Here is a 25,202-nt window from a genome sequence, read left to right as displayed (position 1 = left end):
TGGTGTATTCTTTGCTCTTGATTTGGCATTCTCTGTCACCTGCTGCTTGACTAACCTGTTTGTCATAAAGTTATCAGTTAAGCAGGGATGACAAAAATTAGTTAGTTATTCCTATACTGTCAGGTTTACAGGTTCTCTGTGAAAAATGCATTAACTTCCTTTTCTACCCGCTAATCCACATGCAGATTTAGAATGCTGCACTTTTCCTTCTGTGCTGTCTGGCTTTGTATATTTTGCATGTTGGTTGGTTAATTTTTTACTTTTTTTAAGGAGCCTTTAAAAAAATAGTAAAGTAAAAATGATGCATAGAAACCAGAAGCGTATTCAGTTATATGATGGCACTTGAACTTCTGTTTTGGAAATACCTTTTTTTTAATACAAACATCTTTCCAGGATTAAAAAACACAAGCCAGAAGTTGTTTGGTTTCTACCTCTGTTTACAAAGAGGTAAATTTTTTTTTTCCTGTTTGCAGCAAATTGCAATCTACTTGAAAAAACACATTTGTTGCTATTCATTTAAATAAATATTTGCAAAACAAGGGGGCTGAGCCTGAGTTTTTCGAAATAGCTGGAATGTAGTGAGTCTTGGTCTACATTCTGGCCTGAGATTAGCAGTTTGCAACTACTCAGCCTTTGAAATTCAGATTGTAATGACAGTATGAAAGGTCATATAAGAAGCTCGTTACAGTATCAGGTAACCTTGCCACTGAATTTCTTTCAAAACTTCATTTTGGCATGCCAAACTTTTGAGTGGTTGATATCGAACTCTTTATATTCCTTTTAGTGCTCTGTGCAATAAGCTCTACTTTCTCCTTTTGGCTCGTTGCGCAGTGGCTCTTAACCAGTGTGGCTATTTAATCATACTCACAGCCAGACTTTCAGAAGACAAGCCTTTGCTGATAGCATACTATCAAGCTAGTGTTCAATATTACAGCAGTATGCACACATTATTATTAATCAAATATTAATTAGTTGCACTTATGAGAATTACTCTCTTGTTTATATGATCTTATTCCTAAACCTCTACCACAAATGTAATCATAGCCACAGGTCTTCAAGTACTATCATAATATATGTTACCAGCACATACTTCTAGTCAAGAATTGTTTGACATTAATCTCATATGTAGAAGTTCTTTGTGCTATTTTGTGGTGAGACTCAGAGTCTCTGAAGTTCCTTGCATACACATATTTGTGCATGCATACACACACAACAAAGAGAAGCACAGAAATATGTAAGTTTTTGGAGGGGATTATAGAGTTATATTAATTTGGGACAGAAATTTAGCTGATTTAGAGAGCTCCTTTTTCATTTTGTATTTACTGGAATGTATAAGGGTTTTGATGTGCAAGCAATCAGTATGGCAATTTACTGTAAATTTGCAACTTATTTCATATGTTTTCTGAGGTAATGGCACTTGGAAAAAAATGTCCTTACATAGCATGCATCCTTAAGTAACGAAGGTAAAAATGGAGTGTTGCTCCATGGGGTGAAGGCAGATGTATAATGGCTTAGAGAAGAATTTTAGAGGGGTTTGAAGTTAATCTTCTCTTTTGTTGCCCATAAAGTTGTATACCCCAAAAACCATCCTGTAAGGTCTCCTTATTTATGAAACATTAAATTATATATTTGAAAATATGCTACCTACACAGAAGCAGATTTGCTGTTACCCTTTCCTGAGGTCACTAATTCAACCAAACTGAACCTTCAGTAGACCTGAGAAAATCCATTCTTGGTGCTCATTCAACCTTACTTTAAGAATGGAAGTGAAATTATTAGCTAGTTTCATATATACTTCCAGGTAAGCAGTAGAGAGTCAGTATAACTGCACTCTACTGCTAAATAAAATGGGTCCAAGGACTGTTTTCTTGTGGATGGATCAATAATGTCAAAATAACTGCAGGTTCTCTAGCCCAAGTAGTGCATTATGTCCCTGATACAGTATTTGTATATACGTGTGTGTGATCATTTCTTTTCAGTCCAAAGTGATGTTTTCATGGCGTGAAACTGAGACACTATATCTGTGCATAGATGTGTGTTTAGGCAACTAACTTCTGTCTCTGGGCAACAACAGTTTGGGCAACTTTTAGCATAAAGCAGATTCTGTGAGGAGCTGAATACAAAGCTATTTTTGTATTTATGAATGCACACAGTCGCTAAGTATGACTAATGAGCTACTAGGCTAAGCATTAATATGCTCATCATCGCCTGATGAAATGCCTGATGGGGCCTTACCAGCCAGGCGGTTGTCAGTCAGGTGGTGACAGGTCAGTCTCCTTTGCTTCTTAGAATGAGCTGATCCTCTGGTGTTGCTGAATTTATATCTTCTGAGGCTCTACGTTTTTGTTTTTGTTTTTTTTTCCTTATAGCTCTATACATTTTTGTATATGTATTTTTCCTCTTGTATTCTTGAGCTGCTCACGGCTCCTATCTGAAAGATTAGGCAGTCTCTTTGTGGCTTTGTTTTTATCTCGTGCAGCCTTACCTTATGTACTTTTTCACACCTTTATATATTTTTCTCAGTAAAAGAGAACTAAGATCATGCAGCTGCCTTGCATGAAGGCGGGTGTTGAATCACAGACCCTGAACCACTAGTTGAAGATTTGGGGGTACAAAATATGTTGGGATACTGTTGAAGAGTGGTGTGTGGAGTACTGGGACTGGGAAGGACCTGGGAGTACTGGTTGATAGGCAGCTGAATATGAGCCAGCAGTGTGCTCAGGTGGCCAAGAAGGCCAACAGCATCCTGGCTTGTATAAGAAGCAGTGTGGCCAGCAGGTCCAAGGAGGTGATTGTCCCCCTGTACTCGGCTCTGGTGAGGCTGCACCTCGAGTACTGTGTTCAGTTTTGGGCCCCTCGCTACAAGAAGGACATGGAGGTGCTCGAGAAAGTCCAGAGAAGGGCGACGAAGCTGGTGAGGGGTCTGGAGAGCAAGTCTTACGAGGAGCGGCTGAGGGAGCTGGGCTTGTTCAGCCTGGAGAAGAGGAGGCTCAGGGGCGACCTCATCGCTCTCTATAGGTACCTTAAAGGAGGCTGTAGTGAGGTGGGGGTTGGTCTATTCTCCCACGTGCCTGGTGACAGGACGAGGGGGAATGGGCTAAAGTTGTGCCAGGGGAGGTTTAGGTTTGATATTAGGAAGAATGTCTTTACTGAAAGGGTTGTTAGGCATTGGAGTGGGCTGCCCAGGGAGGTGGTTGAGTCACCATCCCTGGAGGTCTTTAAGAGACGTTTAGATGTTGAGCTTAGTGATATGGTTTAGTGTAGGACTTGTTAGTGTTAGGTCAGAGGTTGGACTGGGTGATCTTGGAGGTCTCTTCCAACCTAGACAATTCTGTGATTCTGTGGTAAAGAGAGCTAACCCTGGTGCCATCTTGTCCACACGATGGGAGTTGTCTCTAGTGCATCTCTAGAAACCTGGCAGAAAGCATCTGAAGACCGGTGCACTTTGCAGGCTGTTAAAACAGTTCCAGTTTGGAGAAGCAGCATATTTCTTTTGTAAATTGAAGCCTTTATTCTCCAGGATGCAGTATGGAGCTGCAATTGCATGCTGCAATATCTGTCCTGTAATCTTTTAAAAATAGAAGATAGTTTATTTTACACCAAGAATTTCTGAGGGATATTTACTTCAGTTTGAGAAATGCTAACCTGTGTGCTGTTAAATGTGTGTGCTGTAATTGGATTATTAGCTCATAACATTTTTAAATTCTCCCTCTTGTCAGTTGACGCATGCAGCAGGCCATTTTTTTCAGCTATCTTTTCTCAGATACCCTCCTCTTGCAACCTGAAATGTATGTATACAAGCTATCGATCGTCTCAAAAATCCATTATTACTAGGTAGATCTCAGTAGCATTACAGTTGTGGTTGACATGCAGATGATGGATTGTACTCATTAAACACTGCTCTTTTAAATGGTGTCCCAAGCTTTCGGGGATTAAAATTAGGATTCAAAGTGGGAGCAAAGGAAGACTGGAAAGAGTAAAGCTTTCCATGGCCCAGAACTACAGTGACTAAGGCATGAATTCTTCTCTAGTGTTTCTGAAGGTTTGGGGGCTCCTTTGCTTTCAGCCGCTCTGGCAGGGGAAAGCCACAGATCACTTTGTTATTCTACAGAGCGTGTCTTTCGCATATAGCAGCATGGAAGAAACTTCTGCAAGTCAGGTTAAAACTTGCAAGGGTGAATTAATTGAGTTCCCTACTGCTGCGTAGGGATTCTGCTCTAAATTTTCTTACTATTTAAGTATTTTTTTTATGTTAGAGTGGAACTTTCAGCGTAAATTTATTTTAAATGATTAACAGCACTTTCTTTAGTGTGGGGCAGGATTTTTAAATTATGATTTTTGCAGAAAGGAAAAAAAAAATGGTTCTAGCCCCGAATGGAGTTTTGAGGAATGAATTGTTATTTCCCCAAATCTTGTTCACGCTGGGTAGTGAATTGTGTCCTCATGAATCTGCCCGAACTGGCACAGTGCCCCGACACACTCTGGTAGTTCATGGGAGATGAAGTCTGGCTGGAGACCCCAGCTCCTTGGGGAGAGCTCGCACACAAGGCACTTAAACTGCAGTGCAGATGCACTGCAATGCCAGGTGTTGGATCACGTTAATGTCAAGTACCCTGGTTTTGACTGAAAAATGTCAGTATTGCATCCAGCACCAGAGTTTTTTTTTATAGTTGATAACCTGAGGGCTTTGGAAGGGCTAAACCGTTTTAAATTTAGTTTTATTCTACCACTGTGATGTGATACCACTTCCTTGCACAGTGTTGCTGCACTGTTCTTGAGGCACTTTTATAAGCCACTGCAGCTGGACTTCAGGCAGAGTAAGCTGTAATGAAAGCTTATTTTGGACACAATGCCAGCAGAGCAAAGGGAAAAAATGCAATTTTCTCTCAGTCTTTTAAAGGAAACCCACTGAGTGGGACTTTTTTCCTTCCTAATTTACTGCTATGTTTGGTTCTCTGTAAATCATGGTAGGCCGGCTCTGTTTCAAAACCAGGCACTCGCTGACCCTTCCTAGCTGGAGGGGCAGGTAAGGCTCCTGTTGTGGAATGAGGGAGGCTGTGTGCTCCGCATGGCATGAACTGAGCATTTGTCATGGGCCAGGGTGGAAGGAGACCCTTGTAAACGATCCAGTGCTGCTGAGGTATGTGACATGTCCGTGAGGGGATGGCCGTCTGCACACAGACAGCTTTCAGTGCTTAGGGAGCACATGGGTGAAGGCTGGATATAACCAAGCCACACTCAGTAGCTTAAATCGTTGAAAAATTTTAGATTCAATCACTGGCTGAAGCTTTCCCTCGTGTAGGTATAAACACATCCTGATATTCTGGCTAATGGAGGAGTTGACAGCTCTGTGTTTAGACTCCAGTAAAATCTCTTTCTTTATTCTCCTGAATACACCTTATGAAAGCGTCTTCATCTGTATACCGTTACCTGCCAGGCAAGATACTGTGACATTCCCTCTTTTTCCCTTGAGATGCATTTTCCCCTTAAAGGGACATGGTGGATGGGGCATCGGAGCTATGCTTAAAATGCTACACTTCATAAGCACGGTATGCTTTGATAACCTCTTTCCCAGCACCTTTCTCAATTGAATGGTCATCAATCCCTTGTCAGGAAGCCCCCCTTCAGCACAAGGCGTGCCTCCTCGCAGCAGGCACTCCAGCCCTGACATGGAGGAAATAACAGCTTGCCACCTATTCAGAGGTAGAGTCACCTTGGAGGATCTGTGCTACCTTCATTTTTCTTCCTTGAAAATACTGACTTGTTGTACATAAGCCTATTATATATGTCTATGTATTTTTCTCTGAATGACTAGCAAGCCACAATTTGGTTTCACTTACCTTGCTGTCAGAAAGGGAAATACTTTGGATGCAAATCTTAACCGTAAACCACGTTGAAACAAAATGAAAGAGTACAGAACAGGAACAGCAAATAAAAAATAAAATAAAATAAAATAAAATAAGCTAAAAAAGTGACTGTCCTGTGCAGCAAAGTTATGAATGTATGTATTTATATATATATTATCAAATGCTAACTTTATTTAGCTTTTGATTCCTTTCTACTTGTGAATTATATAAAGCTTTATCCAAAACTTTGAGTTTAAACAGGAAAGGCTAAAATAGAATTTAAATTTGTAATTCAAGCTTACAATTTAACAAGAGTCTAACCTTTTTGTAGGCATCATGTTTCTGGGTAAAGAAAAAAGCTCAATGCTTATTTTAAAAAAGGCAAGTGTTATTTTCAGTTAGTGAGTTGAGCTATCTTTATCCTGGATTATGGGACTACTACCTCCCACTCCCCATTGACAGCCATGCCATGTAATAGCAAAAGAGTTTTCCCACTTTCTCAACTCCTCAGACATTTCTCAACTTTAACTTACTCTCTGAACTGAAATACTTGAATGAACTGACACATAAAAAATCTACCTGTAAAGCAAGTATTTCTGCAAAGAGGCTGTGGCTGTAAAAAGTTGGTTCAGTTCTAACTGTTTAAGCTGCCTACTTGTATTAGAAAACATTGTCTCTAAGACTTTACAGGTTCAAAATTCTTTAAAGGTCAACAGGTGCTGAATTATTTAAATTTTAGAGAATAGAATTAGTAACAGATAAGGTAATAGAGGTTACAAAGGTTTTATAATTTTTGAAATTAGCCTGATAAATGTATGTCAAATGAAATCACTTGTTTTTAAACAAAGCAGTTTAAATTATAAATATTTTTTTGTATTAAAACTAAATGTTTCTTTAACAAACCTTTCTTCAGAAATAGGTCCCATATTGCAATGGCATATCCATGTTATACTTTTACACCGTCACCCAAAAACATCATTATTTTCAGCCCAGAGGCATCCACTTTTGAAGAACTTGGAAAACCATCTTCTTCACACAAAGAAATTGGTTTATATATATATATATATATATACATATATATAAAAAACAAAACAAACAAACCAGAAACCTACTGTTCTGTTTAAATTCATCTTACATGAAGATTAAAGTACACAAACACTACCTGAAAGGTGCTGAAGCTTTTATTTTAAATTTAGATGAACATTAGCACAGCAATAACGTTAAGGGATTAACATTGCATAACGAAGTAGTAGCATTTTGCAGTGCAGCAGAGTCATAGCCTCTATAGTGAACGATCGCTACGGTTACTGAGGATGGTATGCACTGTATGTATGTTGGAGAGGTTATGACAGTAAAGCAAGAAGTCATAGGAATTAGTGAGCTCTTCATTATTATTATTGTAATGGCTCCCCAGTGGGCAATGTGCACTAGGAAAAAACTCAGACACTCTGAAAAGTACTTAGTGTGAGCACGCTGCTACCTCTTCCCCAAGGTTCATAATTCATCTATATACACGTGAAGTACCAGAAGGCCCTAATCTATACTAAACTAAGCAATTTCACTTTGTATCTTCTTTTCTGTATAGAAAAGCTTCTTGATAAAAACATGCTAGCTAAATTGCAGGCTACATTCTTTTTCTCTTTGAGTCACTGGCAAGAGATAGGAAAGAAGAAAAAATCCTGGAAGACCTCCCTGAAGGAGAAAAATATTTAAAGTGAAAATGACAGTTGGAGAAGTAAAGTTTAGGAAAAACAAAAACAAACAAAAAAATGAAGCAAAAAAATAGCTTTCTTTGCCACCACTGACCACACAATTCATGCCATTCTGAACAACAGTGCTGGGCCTTTCTGAGCTCTCCTGCAGGCTTGATGTTGCAGCTACTTTTGCAACTAAGGTGAAGTAAAAAGAGGTCATGTGCTAAGAAAATTCACTTGCATGAATTCAACAAATTTTGTCTAGTGAAACTCCTTTCAGCATTTTAGCCTCATCATCTCTGAGACCTGCAGGACACAGGACCAGGAGTAGGCTCAAAATAAATGGAATAATTCAGTATCCTCAAGCTTAACACTTCAAAGATCATGACTGATTCTCCCTCCCCCTCTATTCTCTGCATACTGCAACTTATTATTATTTTTTATGTAGTGGTGTTCTGTTTTTTTTTCCCAGCTAAATGTGTGGATTCCTGTATTTGCTTTCACAGCAATTTAGTTCCAAAATGTTTTCAGTTCATTGATCTGGAAACACTTTTTTTTTAATTAAATAATGTCAGCAGAGACCCTCACAAGCATGTGAGAAACAACTTTCAGGAGACGTAGAATAATCTACCTGTGAGACTGCCACATCACTCATGGAATGACTCCTTTGTATTTCCTACAACGTCTTGAAGCGGTAAAGGATTTGCCTTGCTTTTATTTTTCACTTTAAGTCTTAAACACCAGATCTGTTTATTCTTACACTGAATTGTTTGCCTTTTCCCAGTTATGGTGGATGTGTGTGTTTGTGAGGTGAAATCAAAGCAGGAGCAGCCATGATTTGAGATAGCAGGGTGTCCAGGCACAGTCCCTGGGCTAGCTGCTGTTGAGCTTTAGGAAGGACTTCACAAGGAAGATGTTTCTTTTACCAGGAAGTTTTAATGCAGAAGGTTGGTTTAGCCAGCTAAGCTCAGAAGGGCACGATAACAACAGAGCAGTTGGTGGTTATTAAAGGATTTATAACAAGGTTAAGTAGCGGTAATAAATGTGTTAAGCACAAATTCCTGCTTCTCCTGCATCTGTTAGGTTTCTCTAGCTGCAGTAGCAAAAACAAAAGCAGCAGAAATATTTAGGATGAACCAGGGAAAATAATCTCATTATCTACCAAAAATGGTGGTACTTCTCCTGTAGCAAATATTGCATACATTTTTATCAGGCTATCCCTAATTACTTTGTTAGTACTGATTCCAAGTATATCAAAAGAGGACCCTCCCTCCCCCCCCCCCCCCCCCTTTTTTTTAATGTTGAATTTTAAAAACACCCAAATCTTGATTTAAAGCAATCCAAATGGAACAATTCATTTTCAAAGGTAAAGCAGTCTGGGCAGTGTACTTTAGCAGAACTCATGTTGTTTTGTAGAGGTAGTGCATAGTAAATATAGCAAAACACAGAGGAAAATAATATATTATTGAGAGTCAAAAGATGTAGTTTGGGGTCTCCTATCAATCATCAGGACAGATACTTCAAGTTTGTTGGTGCTGAAGTTATGAGTTATAATAGAAAGCACCAACAACATAATAAAATCCCCCTCAGAGAATGGCCTCTTTCAACCCTGATAACCAGAGTGATTCCATTTTCATAAATGAGTGGTGGAAACTCTATAAAACATTTTGGTCATATCTTGCAGAGAAGCAGTCAGTGTTTTCTAACACAATCATTCAAGATGTCCTTGTCAGAAGTTAATGTCTGGGTTACCATATTATAAAAATCCTGAGATCAAAAATAAGCCATAGAAACAGGGATAATGTAAATGTTTCTCATACCATTTTTCTTCAAAAATCAGTCTTTCTTTCTCAGAAAAATACTGCAGTTTATAAAGGTAATAAATTATGGTTAAGGACTGACTTAATTCTGCAATGTCCTTTCTTTTGCTATTACTAAATCCCAAAAGACAATAACTTCTTTTCTAGCTAGATGTTGTCACTTGCCTTATTTCATACTGCTCATCACAGCTGCACTCACTCTGGAGTACAATAATCAGAAATACACGCAACTTCTTTGCCTAAGCTGGAAGTCAGTGCCAATCATCTCTGTCCAGGTTCTGTTGCAAGTTCAAAACTGAAGCAAATTCACAAGCTGCCAGGCAGAAATTTTGTGGCTTGAAGCCTCCTGCTCCTTCCTTGCTGCTGGTCTCGTTGGAAGCAGCAAGCTGTCCCTGCCTCCTTCCAGGGGCTTCTGCGTTCCTAGCAACTCGTGTCTGCTTCCCACAAATTCATCACTCTTCCCACCTCTTCTGTTAGGAAAGGCATAGGGTGGCAGTTCTTGAATTTTTAGATTTTTGTAGTGGTGGGATTCTGGTTGGTATGTGAGGAGAAGCACTGGACACGGTGCTTGGTGGAGACTGGTGGGAAGAGGCGGAGAGGCAGCCATGCGGCCTCCCGATGGAAGCTCTGCAGGGGTCTGTTTAACATCCCTTAAAGCATGTCTGTGGTAGCTGGGCTAATTACCTCTTATATACAAATCTGTCTAATTTCAGACAAAGAGCATTTTGTAGAGGCCTAAGAAAAAAATTGCTGCTTGACTGCATGGGAGAAGTGTGACAAGGCAAGGCTGTCTACTAAAATTTAAACCTCGGAGGTGAAGAGGAGGGCTTCCTCCAGACTGAACAAGAAGCTGTAAATAGAAAAATGGCACACTTTTAAAGAAGTATAATATTGCTGAATGCAGGAAAAGATCCGTGACAATGAGATTTATTATGCTGTGCGGCAGTCTCCTGGGGGAAGATGTGAAAGCCCCGATCTTTTAGTGCAATTTGAAGCACACTGAACAAAAGAAGATGTATTGCATGGAAAAGTCTTGCTTTGACAGGAAGATAAAACAGATGGACCGATAGATCCTTTACAACTGCAAATCTCTGATTCTCTGTCTTGGAGGTCCCTGTTGCTTAATTAGTTCCATTAGTTTCAGCTGAACTGTTATGATGTGATAGTTATTGTGCAAAGTTAAATCAATAGACACGTGTCTGTACCACACTGTAGTCTACATTGCATGGAGTATGAGACAGAGGAGGAATTAACTGCCTGTGTAAAATTTTCACCTTTGAAATTTAAGAACAAAAGGAAAAGTGCTAAAATTTAAAAAGTGGTAAACTATCTTGTATGCAGCAAGTTTATACTGGAGAACATAAAACCTTGCAGTTATGCTAGCCAGTATCACTGGGTTCTCGTATCACTCCTTGGAGAGAAATTACAGTTAGCACAGTGGATATCGTAAATAGGATGCCAATTGCTGACCACCAGTTTCCAGGGAGGAAAACGCGGCGAGTGTATAAAAAACTGTGATTTTAACACAGACTTAACTACTATATAGTGTTTGTAATATATACAAATTAAAGTATAGTGGCTGAGCAAGTTTATTAGTATGGCAATTGTAGTTCAGTAATCTAATGTGCAAGAGCTGTCTTTAGCCCCTGTTTTAATTTCCAGTGGAAAACTTAAGGGGAACTTAACGACCATATGTCACTGTAGTGAGATCTTTATGAAATACTGAGTTTCTGCTCAGTGCCAGCTCTCCATTTCATTGAGCTTCAGCTCAGGCCAGTGAGGACTCTACTGCTTACTACCTGGACAACGAAGGCAGGCACAAGCTCTGTTTCAGATTACAACAGGAAGACCACCATCAGTAGAAACTCTTTATCTCTTCCCCCCTCACCTTTCTTTTTTTTTTCTTTTTTTTTTTTTTTCTTTTCTTTTTTCTTCTTGTTTCTCACTGTGTGTAAAGAACAAAATGACCTCAACACACCTTTTTGATTCTGAGGCTCCTCAATCAACAGGGCTTTGCATCAGGAGAAGATGGTAACTGGTGGTAACAGTCCCCAAGTCTTTTTGGTAGCTGGCTTCTCAGTTGGGATAACAAGTACAAGGATGGTTTTGATGATGTGAACACGTCCGCAAACTGATAATTGGATTTACTTCTATATATTTGGAGATTTCTTTAATATTCTAGACTACCTACTTCATTGAATAGTTCTGTTCTTTACAAGTACTGACAGAACAACTAAATTATTCTACTTTCATGGAAAGGAAAAGATAGAGAAAGCAGAGAGTATCCGTCTCAAATTTGGGTTGAGAGTTGGCTTCTTGTCTTGTTTGGTGCACATTTTTTATGGAACCCATGGTCAGCCTGTGTTAGGTCTTCTAATAAGGTATGTTTAATGGCTACTGCAGGGCTCTGTGTTTCTGAGACTCATTACTTGAAAAACACCTAGAGTACTTGCAAGTAAGAAACAGTATTGTATTATAAAGTTCTCTATCGGGTTTAGTCACATCACTTAGACCTTACACCGTTGTACAAATGTAGCTTGTCTGAATTACAGGTCATAGATTCTTACTGTCCTATAGAATTAGTTTATTGATGATTTTGTTTTAAAAAGTGGCTTAGACAAATAATGCAGAAACTGAGCTTTCTTAAGGTCACCAGTTTTGCTGTTCTTGCTCTCAGAAAAGATTTATTTCATTTACCCATTTGTGAGTCAGGATAATCATTGTAAAAAACTTTCAATATTTAAAAAGTTTTCATTTAAAAATTTGGATTTTCAGCCTTGCATTCTCATCACATTTAACATGCCATGAGAATTCAGTATATCAGAGGATACAGATCTTTCATGAATGTAAGTTATTTTTCCTTATAACTTAATTGCCCAGATCATTTTGATTCTTCAAGGCAATGTTTGAGCAGCTGTGAAAAAAAAATTTACATATCCACAGAGTACGATATTGTACACAGTACAGGCATCTGCAGGGAAACCAGTCTGTCTGAATGCACTTACTGCCCTGCTCAATTAAATAAGGTGTGTATCTATTCTACAAAAATATGCTATTCCACAAATAACTTAAACAGCTTTCCAAGATGGATTGGTATGTAAAGAGATAACCTGCTTACATATCTTTGGGCTTCATGCCAAAGGGATCTGGATATTACAAACCATCTAATATCTTTTACAATGTTTGGAAGGTTAGAATGCCATCCAATTTGAGCAGTTGTTTGGAGAAAGATGCCAAATTTTGTCTTGGTGACATAAAATGCCTTAGCACAAAGAAAGAACTGTAATAAAACTGTAAGAAGAAGAGATAAACTGAGACCTCTATCAACAGAAAAAAATGACATCTCTTTCCATTTACTGCAGGTGCTTTGATTGACAACTCTTAGCCTCTGGAAGATGCTCTTTTTAAGGCAACCTGTTCCTAACTTTAATTAGGTAAGTAGCATATCCTGTTCTAGATAGGTTATTCGTATCTAGTTCACATATTTGATTTGTGTCAGTATGTCAAGCAGAGGCCAGACACCTTTAATAGGAGACAGTAGAGAGATATAAAGTGAATCAAAGCTTTAGACTCTTACATCTGCTTCTAACAGGCTATCCTGCAAAAATGGAGGAGCCCTAGATTGAGCTGCTGAATGGTTTTAAGAATCAGTGCAGGCTTCTTGCCCAATTCTATTTAGCTGAGGTCATGGACACACATCCTCCCCCAGCCACAGATGTGTTTGCTGACAAGGCACCATAAGCTTTCTTTCAGCCTAGCAGCATTTCCCTGCATCTGGTTGACATTACAGCAGGTATAACAGGTCCTGGGAGCACTCTCTACTTCCCTTAATTGAAGATGAGCTGCATTACTTTAAATGGTCAAATAAGAAAGTTTTGCTGATATCAGCAAATTTTCATGTCTGCTTGGAAGGGAAAGGGAAGAGAGGGAGAAGGGAAATTCCCCACTTTTTTCAGTATTGTACATCCACAGTAAGCCGAATTGAGCTCCAGCAAGGGGCACTCCTAGAGACTGTAAATGGCAATAATCTCAGGTATTCTACGTGACAAGATTGAAGTATTCCCTGCACACAGCAGTCATCACTTGTTTTTCCTGCGCTGCTCCCTTCTCTACCGGTTCTATTCACAACGGCTGCAAAACTTTTGAGGATGGCAAAAAACAGTTCTAGAGCCAAATGGTAGAAGGAAATAAAGATAAAAGAGGTGAAATAACCAAAGTGGCATAAAAGGTACAGATAAAGATAGATATTACTTCTGCAATGTAAACAAATGTAACTTCCATTTGCACCAAATAGAACAATTGACTAGCCCAAGGAAACATAAATGACTTAACAAAAAGTATATCCTGTGTGAGGGATGGAATTTGTAGTAGGACAGTAAGCATTTCACCTCTTTGTTCATAACATTATTTTTGGTGACTACAAATTTCCTTAGGCTTCTGTAAATTATGATTTCTTCCAAACGCTTTGTAGAAAGGAAGATAAGTAACTTTATTTTATTCTTGTAGCTGAAAAAAATGGCTTACCTCCACTTGCAATATTTCCAGCTTTTTTCCATTTATATTACTTTCTGTTTCATATACTTCTGACCATATTTACCATAATTGCCCAACACCAGTACAATATATTAAATGAATCTGGAAAACCATTTATTTTTCTTTTGAGCTAACATTACAACTTTTGGCTCTGATAGTTCTTAAAATTACTCTGTTTTCGAAAGTGTAAGGAAATATTTTAAAGTACTATAGATACTTCATTTCTGTTGTTCTTTCAGTGAGTAGTATGTTTTTTAATATTTAATAATATTAAATTGATACTGGTTTTGATGACATGCAACATTTTCCAAATAGTGCTTTTTCTATTTATCCTTATAGCTTTTGAGAAAGCAAACAGAAACCAAGGCAAAATGGACTCCAGTTTTGGTGTCTACATTTTTTGAGACTCTTTTCTGATCCATGCTAAATAGGTTAATTCATTTTGTTTCAGAACACTATTGTGAACAATAGCATGCCATTAAATAATCTTACACATGAGAAACAGAATGAGAATAATGGTATTGCCTTTACAAACACTATTGTCTTGACACTTCACAGATTATATTTGCAGAGCTACTTGGGTTTTGGTGCCTTCAGAATGTTCTAAACAGAGTGTTAAATGAAGGCATTTCAATCCAATTCTCCTAAATAATTCTTCAGGTATTCTTCAGCAGTTAAAAAAATAAATTAAAACATTAATTTTGCTGTACGTTCGGCTATTATCTGTGCTGAAAAACAGAAGCTCTGCCTTTTGGCTTTGACTAGGCAGAGTGGGAGCTTTGTTTGCAGCAAGAGGGGTACAAAGCCAGAAAATAGATACAGCATAGCAAATAATGTTAATAAAAACGAGTGAAAGTGTATGGAAGTAAAATTTAGAACTATCATCTAAGGTTATGTGAAAAACAATAGCGTAGCATGCTAATTATACAGGAAGTAGCAGTAAAAAGGTTACCTCTTTTTATTGTAAATGGCTTTTGTCTGGTCAAACATCCAAAAGAACAGATAAATCCACTTAGGAATACCAAACATATAACATTAACAAAGTGACATCTGCAGTACTGTAGAGTACAATATACATTTTAAGAAATATCTGCTAAATAAGAAAGGAGTGGAAAAAAAAGGGCGAAAATGGATGGCTGTCTGCTGAAGGATCTAATTAATAGCATAGCCAGTTAGGAAAATATAAGCAAAAATAATGTGACCTAAGGAAGATTAAAAAAAAAAAAAAAAAGAGATAAATGTTAATGATAAGCTTGCTCAACAAATAATTCTCCTTTGAAAACTGTTTTCTAGAGTGCTTAGTGAACACTGAATACTTAGCAGCTCTCTGAAACCTGCTGGTCAGAGTGTCATCAAGTCACTTTGGTGTGCACAGCAGATTGATTAAGTGATTGATCAAGCTGGGAGCTGAACTCTGGTGTCCAAAATCATATGTACTTTGTTATCAAGAAAATTATCTTGTATAAAGCTGTGTGCTACTGTGTCCAAAATGCTTTCAATGCTTATTCAATCCTGCATGTCTTTATTCTACACTGCAATTTAAAAGACAGATCATCCTCCTGACCCATCTGAACAGGGTATGTTTATCATCCAGCACTCTGCAACTTACAGTCCTTTTTCTGAGACATTTCAGTGACACCATTATAAAGAAAACAGGAAATAAAGCATGTGCATTCATTAACTATTTGTCAGCTTACAAATGGAATTTCTGCCATTTGGAATTATGTGAAAAACAAAATAAAATTCAGGAATGCAGAGGAAATGAAGAACTCAATCTCATTTTGGCAAACACATGCTCCCGTTCATTTATTCTTCTTTACATAATGTAACAGGGATGTAGACAAAGCAGTGACATTTAATGCCTTCTTCGCCTCTACCTTCAACGCCAATGATGGGCCCTGGGACCTCAGAGCCCTGAGTTGGAGGACTGTGACTGAGGTAATGATGAACAGCCAGAGAACCCAGAATTTGTCCAGGATTTTCTGCTCCAGCTGGATGCATGTAAGTCTATGGGGCCTGATCAGATTCATCCCAGGGTACTCAAAGAGCTGGCTGATGTTGTCGCAAGATCTCTCTCAATTATTTTTCAATGGTCTTGGGAATCTGGAGAGGTCTCAGTCAACTAGAAGCTGGCAAATGTCCCAGTTTTGAAGAAGGGCAGGAAAGAAGAACCTGGCAATTACAGGCCCGTCAGTCTCACTTCAGTGCGTGGTAAAATTATGGAGAAGATTATTCTGTGAGTTATTGAAAAACACCTGAAATACAATGCAGTCATTGGTCACAGCCAACATGGGTTCACAAGGGGAAATCCTTTTTAACAACATTAATTTCCTTTTATGACAAGGTTACCCACGTAGTTGACCAATGCAAGCCAGTAGATGTAATATTTTTGTTTTTCAGCAAAGCTTTCTATACTGTTTCTCAAAGTATCCTTCTGGACAAAATGTCCATCATATAGCTAGATAAATGTATAATGTGATGGGTGAACAATTGGCTGATGAGTCAAGGTTTATAGTAAATGGGATTACATCAGGCTGGTGGCCAGTCAGTGCGGTTCCCCAGGGCTCCATTTTAAGGCTAGTTCTTTTTAATGTTTTCATAAATGACTTGGATGTAGGACTTGAAGGTATACTATGTTTGCAGTTGACACTAACTTGGGAGGAGCCATCGACTCTTGAGGGAGGAGAGGCCTTGTTGACAGATGAGAGGGCTGGGCAATCACCAACTGTATGAAGTTTAACAAGAACAAGTGCTGGGTCCTGCACCTGGGGTGGGGCAACCCTGGCTATATGTACAGACTGGGGGACCAGAGGCTGGAGAGCAGCCCCACAAAAAGGAATCTGGGGGTTCTGTTTGGCAGCAAGTCGAATATGAGCCAGCAGTGTGCCTTGGCAGCCAGAAGGGCCAGCCCTACACTGGGGTGCATCAGGCACAGCACTGCTAGCTGGTGAGGGAAGAGACTGTCCCACTCTGCTCTGCACTGGTGAGGCCTCACCTCGAATGCTGTGTGCAGTTTTGGGAGCTACAATATAAGAAAGATATAAAACTATTAGAGAGTGTCTAAAGGAGGGCTACAAGGATGGCAAAGTGCATAGAGGGCAAGATGTATGAGGAGCAGCTGAAGTCCCTTGGTTTGTTCAGCCCGGAGAAGAGGCGGCTGAGGGGAGGCCTCATGGCGGCCTGCAGCTCCCTCACGAGGGGAGCGGAGGGGCAGGCGCTGAGCTCTGCTCTCTGGGGACAGCGACAGGACCTGAGGGAACGGCATGGAGCTGGGACAGGGGAGGGTCAGGCTGGGGGTTAGGGAAAGGTTCTGCACCCAGAGGGTGGTCGGGCACTGGGACAGGCTCCCCAGGGCAGTGATTATTTCACCGAGCCTCATGGAGTTCAGGAAGCGTTTGAACAATGTGCTCAGATACAGGGTTTGATTTTGGGGTGGTCCTGTGTGAAGCCAGGAGTTGGACTCGATGATCCTTGTGATCCCTTCCTGACCAGGATATTCAGTGATTCTAACAAAGGAACCACTGAAAACTCTTCTGTGCTTCCAATTACAGTCTATTTTTTTCTAACTTTGTAAGTTTCATAAAGCTCAAGCTATAAATTATAGACGGTAAATGATTCAAAGCAGTTCAGGTAATTATTGCTCGCGTATCATAGAACGGTCAGTAGCATGCAACATTAAGCTGAGTATAATCATATATCATAATTGGCTAATTCCTTGTACTCTTTCCTTTCCTTCTTTAAATAAGCTACTCACACGTGTACTTCCTCATAAAATCTATCAGCTAATAATTAACATGCTATGGAAATATAGATCACATTTTGTATTAAAGTTTCATTTTCCATGAAATCTAATTTCTTATTTCTTATGAAGAAAACACAACTGTCTGCTTAGTGGGACATCACAATATATATTTTTATTCTAGCAAGCGTGACACCTTTGATTATAGGAAGTCAAACATGCTCTCTCTGTGCCAAAAATTAATAGACCCTTCTGTTTCATTTCTTCTTTGAGAAGCTATTTTACCTTTTAGTGCATGGGAACCTTGGATGTTTGTACAATGTATAAGAAAAGGTGCAAAAAGAAAAATTTTCATATGCAGGTAAAATTTCTTGTATCCACCAGAGCTGCTTGAATGCCTCTTCTGCATTTACTTTTAACCAGAACAGATTGAAAATGTTAGCCTTGAAGTAAACAGATGGTGTCAATAATGACTGATACTCACTGGAGTTCTATAAACACACGCATATTAATAGCCCGTCAAGCAGCCCATATTGTAATACAAGTTACCTACAGGAATAAAAAGCATGAGTAAGACCAAAGTGTTTTAGAGTCAAAGTGCCTACAATTGGTCTTTTCATTGTGTACTCTTCTAATGTAGCTTGTTTGGGTTTGGTTTGGATTGTTTTCAATGTTTTTAATAATCATGTAACAGTAAGGTAATTTATTAACACGCCAACTGCTCTGAATGTTACTAAGTCTTTGAAGAGTACCACCCCCAAACCAATGTCATGTCCACGTTGACAGACACAGACTGTTGGACAAGTGGAACTTATGCATTAGCATCCCTGCCTAATAATGAGTCTATTCTAATAAACATTACGATATGGAAATAAGACCAATTCACATTCTATTTACAGCTTGTTCACCTCATACTCTAGATGTCAGATTTCCAAAAAGGAGTCAAACAATCTGTTTTTATGGAAACCTTTTAAGACAGTGCAATGAGAGAATCCATGGTAAGCCATTCCGTATCACAATTCTGTGGAGCCTAGTTCATGCATGTCACTGAAGTGGATGGACTTGCATGTGCTATTTGGTGAGGCACTAGTTACTGAGTCAGTAGTTACGTAAACAATGAAGTCTTTTGACAGTGTTTTAGGAAAGACAACTGCTGAATTAAATTAATTTATAAATTGATCCATGAGAATGTTTTAAAATATATCTCATTTAGGATTCTATTGTCTTGAATGATGTGACAAGTCCTGGTTGCTAAATGAGATCTCCTCCCCTCTCACAAGTATGGAAAAAACACTTGCTATTTTGATACAATTAAGATAATGATTGCATAAAAGCCTACATGAAAATATAGATTATGCTCAGTGATTTTCATTATTAACACAATTCTGTGTAACTAACATTTGCCTAGATTCCCAGCACCACAAACAGTCCTGCTGCTTACCATTCAGAAAAGCTAACCTATGTCAGTGGACAGACTCATTGTGCAGCACAAGATTATGTATGATATTCTAAGACAGGATATAGGAGAGCCACATTTTGGATGTGTTAAAGCTGCACTGCAGAGATGTAACTGAGTTTAGATTTTCATGCAGGATTAATACAGTAGGATATGTCTTGATAGCACAGTTGACAATGGAGACAGAAAATTCTTTGCTGATACCTACTTACTTGCTGTCAAGTGCATTCTGTTTAATAAGTGCACAGACTGATAACCTGTGGACTAAATCTTTCAGTATTCTTTTTGTGAAAGTGTGAGGACCTGTGTAAAATGAGATGCTACCAAAACAGAACTCAATGCTTAAGTCTTAGTTCCCAATTTAAAAAGTCATAAATGACTTCACAAGAGGCCAGACAATGGAGTATTCCAGATATTCAGATCAAATGACTTCCATAGTGAATGCATGAAGTAGAAGAGCTTAATTTGATTCTTAGTGCTTTTATTCAAACGAACATAATCTCTATTTTGAGCAGTCTCAGTGGTTGTAGGTGCCGATTGCTAAAATAATCTGATTTATATAGAAAACAAGCACTGCCTGAAGCTTAACAACATCAAATCTTATTTCAAAAGACATCTTTGTACAAGCCCACAACACCATGCTCCTGTCTTTACTTTAACAACAGTTTTCTGAAGTTCAGAAATATAATCTTGTACTGCTAATTGGTTATATGCGCTTTTTACTACTTGAATTATATGAATTACCTCATCTTATTATTTTTTGACAGAACCCAGGATAGGTCAAAAACATTAAATCTTTAAAACTCCTTGAAAAGCATGATACACTGGGGGGGGGGGGGGGGGGGGGGGGGAATATTCATTAATGATCCTAGTACAAAAACAGAGTTTGGAAATGATCAGTCCTTCCAATTTTTAAGTATCTACCTGATGTGGTGCTTAGGGACATGGTTTAGTGGTAGACTTGGCAGTACTAGGTTAATGGTTGGACTTGATGGTATTAGAGGTCTTTTCCAACCTAAATGATACTATGATACTATGATTATATGATAATATGAATTAGCTTCTATATAGCAATGCATCTTCTTTGTTTTTATAGAAGTGATGACATGAATTAATAATAAGTACCTCTCTGTGTTCTTGTTCCTCCATGTATTTAAACCCTATGATTTTTTGAGGATCTCAAATTCTTTTCAATATATTTCAGAGGTTTTGTTTATCCTTTTCTAAAACATTTCTCCAACTTTCTGGGCAAAGGCAAGTTGGGCAGGGAGGTTTACTTGTATTTATCCACTGGAAAGGCTGCACTACAATTTAAGCCCAGCCCTAAGAACATTAATTCTCAATATTCATTAAAAATTCCCTGCAGGTAATGAGTCAAATGTCTGCCAGCTAGGGTTTTTAATCCAGTGATAACATGATTTTTGCCTTTCTGTCTGAAACAGACTGTGCAGATTTGATTCAAAGACTGACAGTTCGCTATCAGACATCCACTGCAGTGATGAGTTCACTGAAGAACCTATATGGAAGAGCGAATACTGATGAAGTACTGGGTAAATCTAGGATATGAAGCTAAATGAACTCTTGTAACAGACATTGCTCATTTTAATTTCCCTTTCTTAAATTTGGTTTTAAAATTTCCCTTTATAATGTAGTAAAAGGGAGATATTTTCCAGATTTTATTTTATTTTATTACACATTTTCCATATTAGTAGGGCATTGGGTAAAACTAATTCCTTCATCTACTGTTTTTCCTTCATTTTCTTCTGATGCATAAATAAAAGAATTCAGAACATATGTAATTCCCACTTCTAAGTGTCAAATATTGTAAGTATTTACTAGTGTTTCATCTACTATTACTGTGTGCTTAGAACTATCGTGTATATTCTGCTTTTCTACTCCAGTTAAATCAATTACTCCAAAAAAGAAAAAGCTGTGTATGTTTCTGTGGATATCACTTAAGATTCAATATTTAAGAAAACATAATTTTTGTTCAATATGTATTAGGTAATGTAAGGATATATATTATACACGTCTCTTCAGTAATGGAATAGTCTTTGAGGAAAAAGGGGAATTATAATTTTCCAGTTAAAATAACATTAGATCAACACAGTGTTAAAGGACCGAGCAAAAGAAAAAGTATTTGAAGTTCCTGGGTGTATATATTACTGCATACGTAAACTGTAGACGTGGTATATTGATCTATATTGGCCTAAAGGCTGACAAGAAATTTTGGGAGCAAAACTAAAGGTCTTGGATATCAGCTAAGTTCAACTGACATACTAGAAATTGTCTGAAATGGTGGCTCAGCGATCTGGATAAACTTAGAGTCATCAGCACAAAATGTTTTTGGTTCAGAGTGAAATCGATGAGGAAGAACTTCCATACTGAGATCTTTTTTTCTATTTTTAGCAGGTGCATATGAAATTTTTAAGCACAAGATTCATGTTCCCTTAAAACTAATTAAATATTAATTCTGGAAAAGTTGCATTACCTTTTACGTGCCTCTGACTGAGCTGGATCAATTCTAACTGTTTTTCTTCTTCGCCTTACCTCCAAGCAAAAGGTTGGCTTGGAATAAATATATCTACTTGGGTAAGACCCTTCTACCCACCACTTTCTTTCCCACCACCTTTTAATCTCTGAGACTGCCAAAACCTGTCCTGGAAGAGAGACTTGGGTAGCAAATGTTAAGCATGCCTCACTGTTCTTGCTCCTATGAGATTTTGACTGTTCCCTGTCTGCCACCTTCATTCCTGAAAGTGTTGTTGTCATTTGTAGTTGTACTCAGGCACAGCTATTTCGTTTCTGTCCCATCTTTCCTGGGGAACATCGGTTTTATATATGCCACTGTAAACGAGGTGAAGCTCACTGTAGTTATTAGATTATAGTTACTTTGTTAATGCATAGTAAAAACATTTTAAAGATTCAAAATAGTTCAATATCTCTGTACTAGGCAATGGTATCTGTCACTTTTTTTTTTTTTTTCCTCTGAATTATGCAAAGAGGTTCCAGTCAGGACTGGGAATCCATTGCATAAGTATTTTGGAAGCTTGTACGTGACCTGAAAAACCTAATTATAAAGTTTTGGGGCCATTTCCTGAGTTAAGGAAATAATTATCTGAGGCAAAAACCTCAGGGTATTTGTCCTACCTCAGTGTCACATTTCCCTGTATGTTCATTCAAAGTGTTCCTTACAGCTTTCTTCTTTTTAATGCTGGGGTTTGCTTTCTTTTATATTTTTTCTACAAACATTTCACTGTGCACATATTGTACTTACCTCAATCTAAGATTTTGAAGCATGGTACTTTCATGCTTTGTAAGAATTTCCAGAGGTTTATTTTGAACCTTGTTATTTTGATAGTTCTTTATTCTGTCAGCAGTGACTGGAATAGGATGGTACTCAAGGGAAACAGAGGTATGCACCACTACAAAGTCTGTGTATTTTCTGAGATCCCTTATGCTGGGGTTATGACTGTCTCTAAATAGACTTGTCTAACCTTACATTCTGTCAGTCATTCAAAATAAAAGATCTACATTCAGTCTTCGTTCAGTCCCTAGGAGAAACCAGACAAGACATCCTAACAAAATAAATGTGGGAAATTGCACTGTGTTGTGCCACTTAAGTCTGAAAAAGGATAGAAAATCCATAGCTTTCTATTGTTTTTCTTCTTTCTGTGCAGAGATGGGCCATCTGTATGCAGTACAATCAGCACTTGCAGCTTTCCAAAAATGCTGTTGGCCAAATTCATCCTTAGTGCAAGGCCACCAATTATTGAAGACACACTTTGGATTAATGTGACATCATACCTTTAAAAAAAAATAATAATAAAAAAATGTTAGGGTCCCATAGTGAAGTCATACTGATTTCTCTGAGAAATCATGTGTAGATGGTAAAAGTTAGAACAGACTAAATTACATGACTAAATAGAAGAGGAACTGTCTTTGCCCCAGAGGACTGACAGCAAAAATGATTTTACCAAAAGCAAACATGAAGTCACTTTTGTTTTCCTTCTGTTCGTTATGCATTGACTATAGTAGGGACAGGGATTTTACTGTGTCTCCTTCAATGCAGTAGGTGCAAAGGAGGAACAAGGCCAAGATACTCCACGAATTGTTGCTCCAGCAAATCCAACAGATCTCAGAATTCGTCTCTATGTGTTTCAGCCCACGACAAATTAGTACCGTGTTGTGTTGCATGGGTACACATGCAGAGTACCCATTTCTTCCTCAAACATGGGCTACTGAGTAAAGACCATCTGCTATTAAATAATGCCACATCAAAATAAAATTTGAGCATATTTTAACTGTTCTCTCAAGACAGAAAAAGGGTAACAGTTCCCCAGGTGCCAGTGGCCTGACCCAAATCCAGCTGAGATGTCTTCAGATCTGATTGTCTTCACATCAGCTGGATAGAAGAGCTCCACCCTGTTCAGTGTCTGATGCAAGAAAGATTGAATTAAGGTGAGCAAAGATTTTGGGGAAAAAAGAATTTCCTAAAGGTGAGCAAACTGAGGGGAAAGGATATGGTTAGCTTGGTAAGCTTTTTAAAAGCTACCTCACAGTTGAATCCTCATCACAGTAACCATCAGTGAGCACAACAGAGAATATTACCATCATCATTTTCTGTGTACTGAACAGGTAATACCGTTTTAAAATGATCTCTGAATAGGCTTGTTGTTGCCAGATGACACTGGGAAGTTATTGCTTTGTTCGTGTTTGACTGGGAGTGTTTTTCTCTTTTAGTTTTGCTGGAGAGTCTCACTAGCTTATTATGTAAGAACATTTTCCTGCATGCCCTTCCAAGAAGTATGGGGGCCTTGTGCTTATTGTCTTCCTGTCTGTATGTCTCCTCTTAAAGGTTTCTCTCAGTGAAAAGCATATCAATAGCTGTCATATTATTTCTGTCTCATTCATTTCTGGCCCATACTTGTGAATCTATGCTTTCTCACTAGAAAATAAATTGTGAAATCACTGACCTAGCGAAACAGTCAGAAGCTGAATAAGGGGTAAAGCAGAAAGCAAAACCAAATAAAATAAAATAAAATAAAAAAATGCTAAGCTGCCTGAGATGAGTGACTTGTAAGTTAAGAAAAAGAAATAAAATGTACAGTTCCAGACTGTTATTAGGAACCAAAGTCTCTAGATTGTCGTATGGGTGTGGTGTTGCTCAGTTTACATGCTCAGCTTTACATTTAAATGCTTTACATTTATGTGCATGCTTTTGTATACCAAGCCAAACACATCCCAATTCCCTGTTGGCAGTTCAGGTCTCCATCACCTATATCTAAATACAGATTACAGCCCCACAGTAAAGCTTTGCACAAATGTGAAGCAACAAAGCTTCTAGAAGTGTTTTTCCTTCACCTGATGAACAGACCACTGACAGAATTTGGAAGACTTTTGGGCACAATGTGCAGTAACACTCAAACATCCTGTATCTTTGCTATTTTTAGCCCTTTATGGGCAGCTGTACAAGCTGCCTGCCCTGCTTACAGCTGGGCGAGCTCTTTGGCCTCCCACTTATGTCCACCTGGGCCTTCTCTGCTTGTTGGCTTCCAGGCAGCTTTTTGGGAGCTAATGGAAATCAAAGTTTTGAGAGAAGAGAGGGAAAAGAACAGAGAGCTGGTCTACTAAAGAAGAGCAGAAACCTGGGCAGCTGTAATCCTGAGGTAAGGGTCAATTCTGCTCCTCCCTCTTCTCTCCTAAGCTGTGTGTAAGGCACTGGCCTCACTCCTTTGCTGGCTGAAGGCTCCAAAATGAGTTTCTGTAAACAGAGAGGAACACAAGCTAAATACAAGGCTCCCAAAACTGCTAACTGGGAGCTTCCAGCTGACAGGTGTATCTGCATGATAGCAGGACTGGGCAGCCTGCACCAGTTGCAAGGCAACACCAGGGTATATGATCTGCCACAGCTGAGAGACCCACTGTGGAACAGCAAGTTCAAGCAAATACTTGCAATTTAGCTGCAGTCTAGAGACGTCAAACATGAATTGGGGAAAATGTCATTGTCTTTGAAATAGTCACATTTCAGTGAGTGAGAACGTTCACCCATCTCTCTCTATAAACAGAGGGTTAAGAGGCTAACCTTTTGAAATTCAGAGGCTAACCTTTTGA

The 25,202-nt window shown here is 38.6% G+C and overlaps 1 long non-coding RNA gene across 1 annotated transcript in view; it reads left to right on the top strand.

The window, feature by feature from the left end:
- The window catches only part of LOC106039530 (uncharacterized), a 96,496-nt gene that overhangs the window by 52,005 nt on the left and 19,289 nt on the right, over window positions 1–25,202 (top strand). The window contains exons 3-6 of the long non-coding RNA XR_010833432.1: window positions 12,723–12,794; window positions 15,726–18,630; window positions 20,531–23,549; window positions 24,648–24,757. This is a non-coding gene — a long non-coding RNA (uncharacterized lncRNA). The remainder of the gene's footprint in view (window positions 1–12,722; window positions 12,795–15,725; window positions 18,631–20,530; window positions 23,550–24,647; window positions 24,758–25,202) is intronic.

Source organism: Anser cygnoides, chromosome 1, assembly GCF_040182565.1.
Source record: "Anser cygnoides isolate HZ-2024a breed goose chromosome 1, Taihu_goose_T2T_genome, whole genome shotgun sequence".
Lineage (NCBI taxonomy): Eukaryota > Metazoa > Chordata > Aves > Anseriformes > Anatidae > Anser > Anser cygnoides.
Note: the sequence above shows the minus strand (reverse complement) of the source record. Positions and strands in the feature narration are given on the sequence as shown.